Source organism: Cynoglossus semilaevis, chromosome 17 (genome assembly GCF_000523025.1).
Source record: "Cynoglossus semilaevis isolate Cse_v1.0 chromosome 17, Cse_v1.0, whole genome shotgun sequence".
Lineage (NCBI taxonomy): Eukaryota > Metazoa > Chordata > Actinopteri > Pleuronectiformes > Cynoglossidae > Cynoglossus > Cynoglossus semilaevis.
Window position 1 is genome coordinate 15792383 of NC_024323.1, and position 8657 is coordinate 15801039.

The 8657-nt window shown below is 45.2% G+C and overlaps 1 protein-coding gene and 1 long non-coding RNA gene across 4 annotated transcripts in view; one reads left to right on the top strand and one right to left on the bottom strand.

Moving 5' to 3' along the window:
• LOC103393680 (myosin-9) overlaps positions 1-5764 on the bottom strand; it is a 26669-nt gene extending 20905 nt beyond the window's left edge. For all 3 annotated transcript variants that reach the window (XM_008330731.3, XM_017040452.2, XM_008330730.3), the window contains exon 1: positions 5597-5764. The gene's annotated coding sequence lies outside the window, so the exon portion shown is untranslated. The remainder of the gene's footprint in view (positions 1-5596) is intronic.
• Positions 5765-6041: 277 nt separating this feature from the next.
• On the top strand, positions 6042-7229 carry LOC112488399 (uncharacterized). Its single transcript, XR_003052415.1, has 2 exons — positions 6042-6878; positions 7008-7229. It is a non-coding gene; the product is annotated as an uncharacterized LOC112488399 (long non-coding RNA).
• The last annotated feature ends 1428 nt before the right edge of the window (positions 7230-8657 follow it).

Here is an 8657-nt window from a genome sequence, read left to right on the forward strand (position 1 = left end):
CACAGCCTCACCAGCAACACCACCCCCAGTGCCAGCAGCAGCAGCAGCAGCAGCAGCAGCAGCTTTGTAAGAGGAAGAGGAACACTACCATAAACAACACCAGGCACCAGAACAAAGACTAGTTTTTGGAAACCAGCCTCTGGACAAAGGGTGGTTAGAACAGAGGAAGTGAAGCAGAGGCCAGGACTGAGAACAGAGTGGAGGAAGAAGAAGGAGGAGAAAGAAGAAGGAGGAGGAAGAAGAAGGAGGAGGAAGAAGAAGGAGGAGGAGGAGAAACAAGGATGAGCTCTGAGTCTACAGTGACAGTGGACCTGTTTAAAAGGCAGATCAACTATAGAGCTTTATTAGACTCTAGTCGTCCGTCAGTCAGACTCCACCACAGGGACCTCCTCTGACTGGGCCTCCTCAGACTGGGCCTCCTCAGACTGGGCCTCAGTTGTGGGTCAGAGACTAGACTGGTTGTGGGTCAGTCAGAAGTCTCTCGGCACCAGCGTTACTCCCTTACTCCCTACTTCTGTGAAAGTAGGAAGGGTGGGGCAGGGAACAGAGCGGGGAGGAAGGAGGAAATGACAAACTGAGAAAACTATTTTGCCATTTGTGGAACTTGTTGTGTGCTGGGCCTTTAAGGAGGAGGGATTGTGGCGTTTCCTTGAGCACATGCGGCGCAGCTCCGAGGAGTGAGTGAGAAGTGAATTCAACTTGGGTGGAAAATACCAGATGTACATCACTTTCCACAATCAGGTTGACATTCCTCCTGGAACCAGTTTGAAGTGCGAGCTGCCCAGTGCCATCTGAGGAGAACTCCAACCACTGAAGCCCTGGGCTCCCACCTCTGACCTACATCTGATGTGACGCTTCATTTAACATTTATGACAAATTCAAACAGTTCCACTGAAGTATCTCCTGATCCCAGATCAATCTCCTCAGTCATTGATCGGGCATTGATCAGTTCTTGATTTTTTCCAATATTCCTGGTGTTGGTTCATGTTCTTGTTCTTTTCTTTCTTCTCTAGTGATTCCAAATGTGGATCCCTCTGTTCCAGAGTCACTAACCATTAGGGTGGCAGCTCCTGGTATCAGCACCTTCTTTACTCAGTGAAATTCTAACCCGTGGCTGTGGCTCACACATGTGCTTCAACAACTGCTTCTTATTCTTAAGTGGAGCGGTGGACGTGAAACGTCGGTGTTTGTAGAACGGTTTGGTCTAACCCTCTGGAGCTGACATGGGTGTTGGCCTGGAGAACACTTATCATTCTCAGGGTCACAGAACACATTCCTGTCCAACAGCTATCTGTTTATACTACAGTTATAAACGCCGCCTGTTTGCTCTCACTACAACCTTCCAACCGTAGTGACCGTTAGACACAGACCGTTATATAATCCTTCAACAGAAAAGTTGCCGACGCCAACTTCCTAAACTCTGCGTCTACTCCTCCATCTGTCTTCCTGTACATGCCACCCACCCCCACCATTTACCCCTGGGGGGTTTCAGCTGGATCACCTCTCGTCTGTACCTGGGACACTCCCTTCAACTCAGTCAGACAAACAGAACGAGACTTTCACACTCCGTAGTGAAGCGGTCCAAAGAAAAACCAACAGTTGGAACAGTTCAAAGTTCACATCACAAACTCAAGTGTTACACAACCTCCTCTCAGCTACAGCTGAGCAGTTCAACCACAGGTGTGCAGCTCTCACACACACACACACACACACACACACACACACACACGTAGACAAGGTTTGTCCTTCTAGATAAAAACAACAGTGACCGTCTCTGTAAATGGTCCAGGTCAACCACTTCCTCGTATTGTCCTGTTGTTCTGGACCCAGTGGGGGGGGGGGGGGGGGGGGGGGGGGGGGACAGCAGAGAGGAAATGAAGTGGAACAATAGAGACAGAGCGATTGGTAGGAGAGGGCCAATGAGAAGACTGAAATGAAGAGCAGAGAAAGGAAAGAGAAAACCAATGCAGTCACTGGTACCGATTCATCTGAAGCCCAGACACTCAGTGCTGTCATTATACTGTTCATCTGAAGCCACAAGAAATATGTTTGGGTCAGACCAGAATAGAACAGATGTTCTGTGAGAGAAGAGAGCTGAAGGTTAGAGAGAGAGAGAGAGAGAGAGACTGTCTGAACGGAAGACTGCTGCAACCAAAGACCAAAGACTGACAACAAATGACTGACAACCACTGACAACCAAAGACAGTCAGCCACTGACAACCAAAGACTGACAGTCAGCCACTGACAACGAGTGCAGATTGAGAAACTGTGTATCTGTCCAGTAAAGACAAAGTCAGTCTTCGTCAGAGAACATACTTCCACGCCTCTGTCTCTGTCTCTGTCTCTGACTCTGTCTCTGATTCTGTCTCTGATTCTGACTCTGTCTCCGTCTCTGATTCTGACTCTGTCTCTGACTCTGATTCTGTCTCTGACTCTGACTCTGTCTCTGACTCTTTCTCTGATTCTGTCTCTGTCTCTACTTCACCATATTAGGCTTTGTCAGTTTTTACGACGTTCGTTGTTATTCAATAACTTTGTGATCTTCAGACTGACAACAAGTGTGGTAAAAGAGATCAACTCGTAATAAATCAACCAACTGTATCTGAACACAGCCCAGAGTGTTAGCGTGTTAGCTGTTAGCGTGAATGTTGCCCCGTTGTTAAAAAGCTAATTGGACCAAAGAATGCAGTGAGATCACGAAGAAGCAGATAAAAGAGTGGAGACTGTGGTTAAATGAAACCTGACATTTCACAGGAGGAGAAGCTGGGGGTTACGGTGGGGGGGGCGTGTCCCTCTGCCCACTCATCTGTCATGAGAGGAGGTGGGGGGGGGGCACTATTGTGGAACAAACATCCTTCAATAATATCCAAACATCCACAGGGACTTTGTCTCAGACCAAATATTTTTCACCCCCCCCTTTTTATAAATCTTTGACTTCTGTTTATCCTGCAGTACATAACTCTCCTGGGGGGCCCTGCATGTGGACGCTGCTGATACATGGACGATGGAATGCAACAATCTCTGTAGGGGGCTCCATAACTTCACTGAAATGGGCAATCAGGGCAGGGAACTGCACCCCCACCACCACCACCCCCACCCTGCAGAGAACTTATTACACAATCTACTGCACGGACCCATTTTAACAGGATGAGTCAAACACAGTAACAGGAAATGACATGGTACACGTGTCACCTATTGTCTTTCTCTGCAGATGTGTGTGTCGTTCACAAAGAAAATAACTGGAACTAATCAAGACCTGGACCAAGGTCAGGGTCTTTAGAAAGCCTTTTAGGTCAGGGTTAGGCTTTTTTTATGTAACACACACACACACATCATTTTTATGCGTGTGTATCAAAGGCCCTCTGTCCTGTGGTAGACTCACACTGATTTAATGACTTCTTGGCAGGAAACAGATGTGTTCAGCCCTGATTACAATATGTACAAAAACACACACACACACCAAGGTGCAGCGTTCACTAACACAGTGCACAGTGTAGAGCAGGATTCAGGTGGTGAAGTTAGTACGTGTGTATACTGCTAATTCACTTATACAATCAGAAACACGCCACCTAGGTGGCACATGTGCCATGACACCGTCAGGTCTGACCTCAGTAGACGTGACGCTCCACAGTCTGGGACGGTGTCTGCAGCAGAGTCTTGGTGGGCTGTGTTTTAGCAACATGCATGTTGGTGAGTCGTGCATCATTTTCCGTTTTAAAATAAATCATTACAAAAAGTACAAAATGGAGAACTTCTCTCTTTGCAAAATATTTACTGCCATCCTCCTTCAAATAGTCACTGCAGTATTCGTGGCCTGGCTGGAGCCTTGAATGGAGTTGTGTGTGTTTTATCGTTGTCAAATGTTCTTAACTCAGCTGTATATCCATAAAGCCAATAAAATGTGTAAAGCAGTGGAAAACTCTAGCTGCCAAGTTAATATTAATCATAGTGAACCGCGCTCTAAGTAGAAGGCAAACCTGATCATTTACAGCTGGCATTTAACCAACGACAGAGGACGGAACTCTAACTGGTGTCTGGGCCTTTGTTCCGCCTTAAGACACAGTGATTAGAACAGTTTGTCGTCAACAGAGATGAAGATCAAAACACCTTATTTTAAAACACATTCAACCAAAAACGTCATGTATTTCCCTCGTCTCCGACGGTGTCGTCCACTGGACAACGTCAGGAGAACAAAAGTGTCTGGATGCTATTGTACAGCTGTGACAATAACAAATGACTTTGTTTCAGCCAAGGGGCGACTGGGGGGGGCAGTAAGAACTACAAAGATCAGCGCCCCCTGTGTACAACATCATCCTTGTTGGTGACCATGATGAAAAGAGCATGAATGCAGATCAAAGATAAAGATTTGAACATTTGTGACATGTGACACGGTGTCAAAGGGGAAAAGTAGGGAATGCAGAAATGTATGGACTTTTGGGAGAAAATACTGCAGCTAAAAAATTAGAGTTATATTATTATATATATATATATATTATAGAGTTACTCAGTTTTTAAAAAGAGGTGTAAAAAAATCAGCATGGGCGAAAATTGTACTGAAATAAGGTTTTATTCACACTGATATTTTAGGCGTCCTTCAAAGCTGGCGGTCGATATGACCTCACTACCAGTCTTTAATTCTTCTGTACATTGCAAAGAGCGACTGAACTGCGCTAGCACCCCCTACTGGGTCGGATTTATTTTCAAATATTTCCAACAGGAAACATTCTGAAAACATGCATAAAAAATAAAAACCCAGACAGAGGGCAGCACCGCACAGCAAAGAAAACTCCACCGTACACCTGCAGTGAATCAGTGAACCACATGGTGGTGACGAACCATGACATCACTAATAAGAACCTCCATATTTGATCAAGAACATCAGGGTATAAAATCCCAGGCTTCACCTGTAATGAACCAAACCACAATCACATGCACTTTTCACTCTACACGGACCAGGGAACAAACGTTTGAATGACACGGGGGTGAGAGTAAACTGGCCACGGCTGTTTCTTTTCTTTTTAATTTGGTCCACAGTTAAACAAGTGACGTCATGTCACGTCATGTTACCGACCACACACGTTGTTTGAGTTTGGCCGTTACACAACGTAAAAGTTCAACCACAAACTAATGACACGGTCTACAGTGTCCGTGAATTCCAGACCCGCTCGTCGAGTTACTTCCTGCGCACTTGGGCTCAAACTCCTCACCGGCCCCCGGCCTCCCCTCTCCTCCCCGGCCTCCCCTCTCCTCTCCTCCTCTCCGACTGCTAGTCATTCAAGCGAATCACTTCCTGCCTCAACAGTTGTGGTTTTTAGCTTCTCGACAACTGCCACGGCGATGTTACAACATTTACCGCCACCTTCTTCCCGTTTATCCCACCTTGTTGTCTTTATTTGAAATGTTCAAACAATAAAGGACTTGTCAGAGTAAAAGCCCGGGTTAATTCTGTTTGGGAAGTCCCGCTCCACCCCGAGCGGCTTCAACTAGCAACCGCGCTGCTTCCTGGTTCACTGCACTTGCTGGAGTGAATGAAAGAGTGAGCAGAGAGACAAAAGCGACATGATTGAAGACAAAGTGTTCAGATGAGCAGTTTTACCTCCTTGTAGGATGCAGTAGGTGGCTAACAACAACCGAGTGCCTCAGTCAGCGTCGCCGGGAGTCAAACTTCTTTTCGTGTCGACAGCAGCTTCGCGGAGAGTTCAGGCTAAACTACAGCTTCCTCCCCGTCTTTCTCTGCTCCACTCTCTCAGTCCGGTTTTTTTTTTCTCACCCTCTTCCTTCAGCCCTCCCTCTTCCACTGGCTGCTCACTGGGTCGCGTAATTTCACTCAGTACGTAGACAGCAGGCGCCGGGGTGCGGTCCGCTCCGAGGCGGACCCGGGTCGTCTTGTATCCGCCCCTCCGACCAACGGCTGCCCTGTTTCGAGCTGACACATACTTTGGACCAATCGCGTAACAGCTTACACCGAAGAGCGAGTGCGATTGGGCGGGACCAACAGCGGAACTTGAAAGAGTAGAGGACGGAGGGAGAGGGTTGCAGATAGTGCTGTGTTTAATGGCAGAGGTATGTGCATACTAAGGATTTTTATGACCATATAAGTACCAGACACCGTGTGGACGGCTGCTGAATCACCCCGTGTCCCACCGTGTCCCCCCGTGTGTCAACATGGTCTGGTCTGAGGTGAAAACAAGTAGCAGCGGCGCGATAGCTCCGTTTCTCTGTTTCTGTTGGAAAGAGGCTAAAACATTAGCTCTACGTTGAGGAAGAGTATAAAAAACTTTACACTATAAACAATTTAAATAGATCAGCAGTTTTAATTTATTCGAATATTTACCACAGGGGGAAAGTAACTTGTAATCAATAATTTCCTGTGTTTTTAATAGGATATGTCAAGTAAAATAAGAAGGGTAGTTCGTCCATTTCTCTTCGTCCAAATTTGAGATCTTGCGAGGAGCTTTTATTTAGATCTGTGTGACTATATGTTTAATTTTGTGTTAAGAAATGTATTATTGTTGTTTAGCATCTTCCCAGACGTACCAGTGTGTAATTTTAATGGTTACAAATAGAAAAAAAAATTACGAATGGTAGTTTTAATATATAATTTTCTCGTTGGTTTCTGATGACATCAGTCATGTTGTCCTAACAATATTTTCTCCTACCAAAGGTTTTGTAAATGTCCTCTAACACAGACATTCCATTCCTGCCTGTGTATGTTTTCTAAGAGCTCGTGGATCCAAACCAAACTACGGTTGATTACAAATGGGAAGGTCTGTGTGTTTACCTTTACAAAACAACCTAAAACAAACTCTAGGAACTAGTGTGAAGTGGGTTTAGATCGTCAGGAGTCGTTTTGGCCTCATGCCAGCTGAGATTGAGGGGTGAGTAAATATAAAGATTGAAATTAAAAATAAAGTCTTTGTTATATTCAAATGTTTTGCCCTGGGCAATCTTTAGTAAGATGTATGTAAGGGTTTAACGGATCTCTGTGCGCTGTTTTCTTGTCTCAGAGGTCAGAGGTCAGAGCACAGTGGAACCATTAAGAGTTTCTGAGGACATCGGCCTGTAGGACCTTGAACTGCTCAAAACATGTGCAACATCAGGATTCAAAAATAAACATCCTGCTGGTTTCTTTTTCAGTCTGATGAATTCAAATGTCTTCTAATGTACTTTAAAATATTCATCTGACTGTGTCCGTTCTCTGTGTTTATACAAATAAAGAGAAGAAATTAGCCTTGGATTCCTGGTCTTTCATTTTAATCCTCAGACGTGTCTGTTGAACACGCCTGCTCCAACAACCAAATATATGATAACACAGTCTAATCACGTTGACATAACTCTGGACTGAACAACAAGTGAGACAAAGTGCAGTACCGTTATGTGATTTACTGTCACTTTAACAGGAAAGACCAGGTTCATGATCAGACACGTTAACACGGCCTGGGAACCGCTGCAGGTGTGAATCTCATTCATCAACTCTGACACTAGTGTGAACGTCCAAGAGGTCTTAAAGTGATAAATCATAAGGTTTGGCTTGAGTTTTGGCTCAGTGTGGCGTTCACAGGAGGAAACTGGAGAAGCACCAAGTGTTACCTTCTACCTGTCAGTTTCACCTGAGCTCGACAAACGTTCACATGTTCATGATGCACACCAGATCTTCTTCTTCTTCTTCTTCTGTCCATCCACCCTGACCCACAGAGCTGGACACACGTCTGCAGCTGTTCACTCACTCACGTCGATGCCACTGCCTGAAACCTTCTAGTGAGCACCACAAAGTGAACCAGGAGTTGGACTTCAGCAGCAGGAAAACTGACATTCTCAGTGTGAAACAGCTTCGATCTGATGAGCTGATGCTGAAGGACAGTGCAGTGATTCCAGTAGTTTCCTCCAGGGGGGGTAGTAGCTCTGTTAAAGTAAATTATCTGGCAAAAAAAAAAGATTTTAATATAATAATAAATATTATAAAGTCAAATATGTTAACAAGTGATAACTAACAACAACCGAGAAGTTTACTACAGAGGTCAGAGGTTACTGTGAATATCCGGTGAAAGAACGTGTTTGGCAAAAACTAAGACAAAGTATTAGCTCTTTTCAAAAGGGAAGAGCTAACGCATAAACATCTGTGTGCAGAGTTAAGAGTAAGCTTAGGAGATAGGAGTTCAAAGATCCAAAACTTTCCACTAGGGGCCCCGTGTTAAAGAAAGTAAAAGTGAACGTACCAGCACCATGGAGATGGAAACATCTGACCTCCTTCCTTCTCCACTTCCATCCTTCCCTCAGGAAGTTATGTAAGATAAGAGACAAGAATATGAACCAGATGATGCTGTCTGAGTTTGAACATGTTCTCCAACATCTACTGCACCTCCAGGTCCACACTCCATATAATGGAGCCTCAGAAGAAGAGGTCCCATCTTCAGTGGAGGGTGTGATTTATCTTCTCTGTGTGCCATTATGTCAGGAATGTTTTTCTATACATTCAGCCGCTGGGCCTCACATGAATGTGGAGCAAAACATTTGACGTTCAGCAAAACAGCCTGGAAAAATCAATGCTCTCTCCCAGTCCAGGACGGATGGGAAATATCTGAAATTTAAGCTCAGAGGTCAGAGGTCACCCTGTCACCCGTGTTACTTGAGTAGGACCAGATGCCTGGAGACAAAAC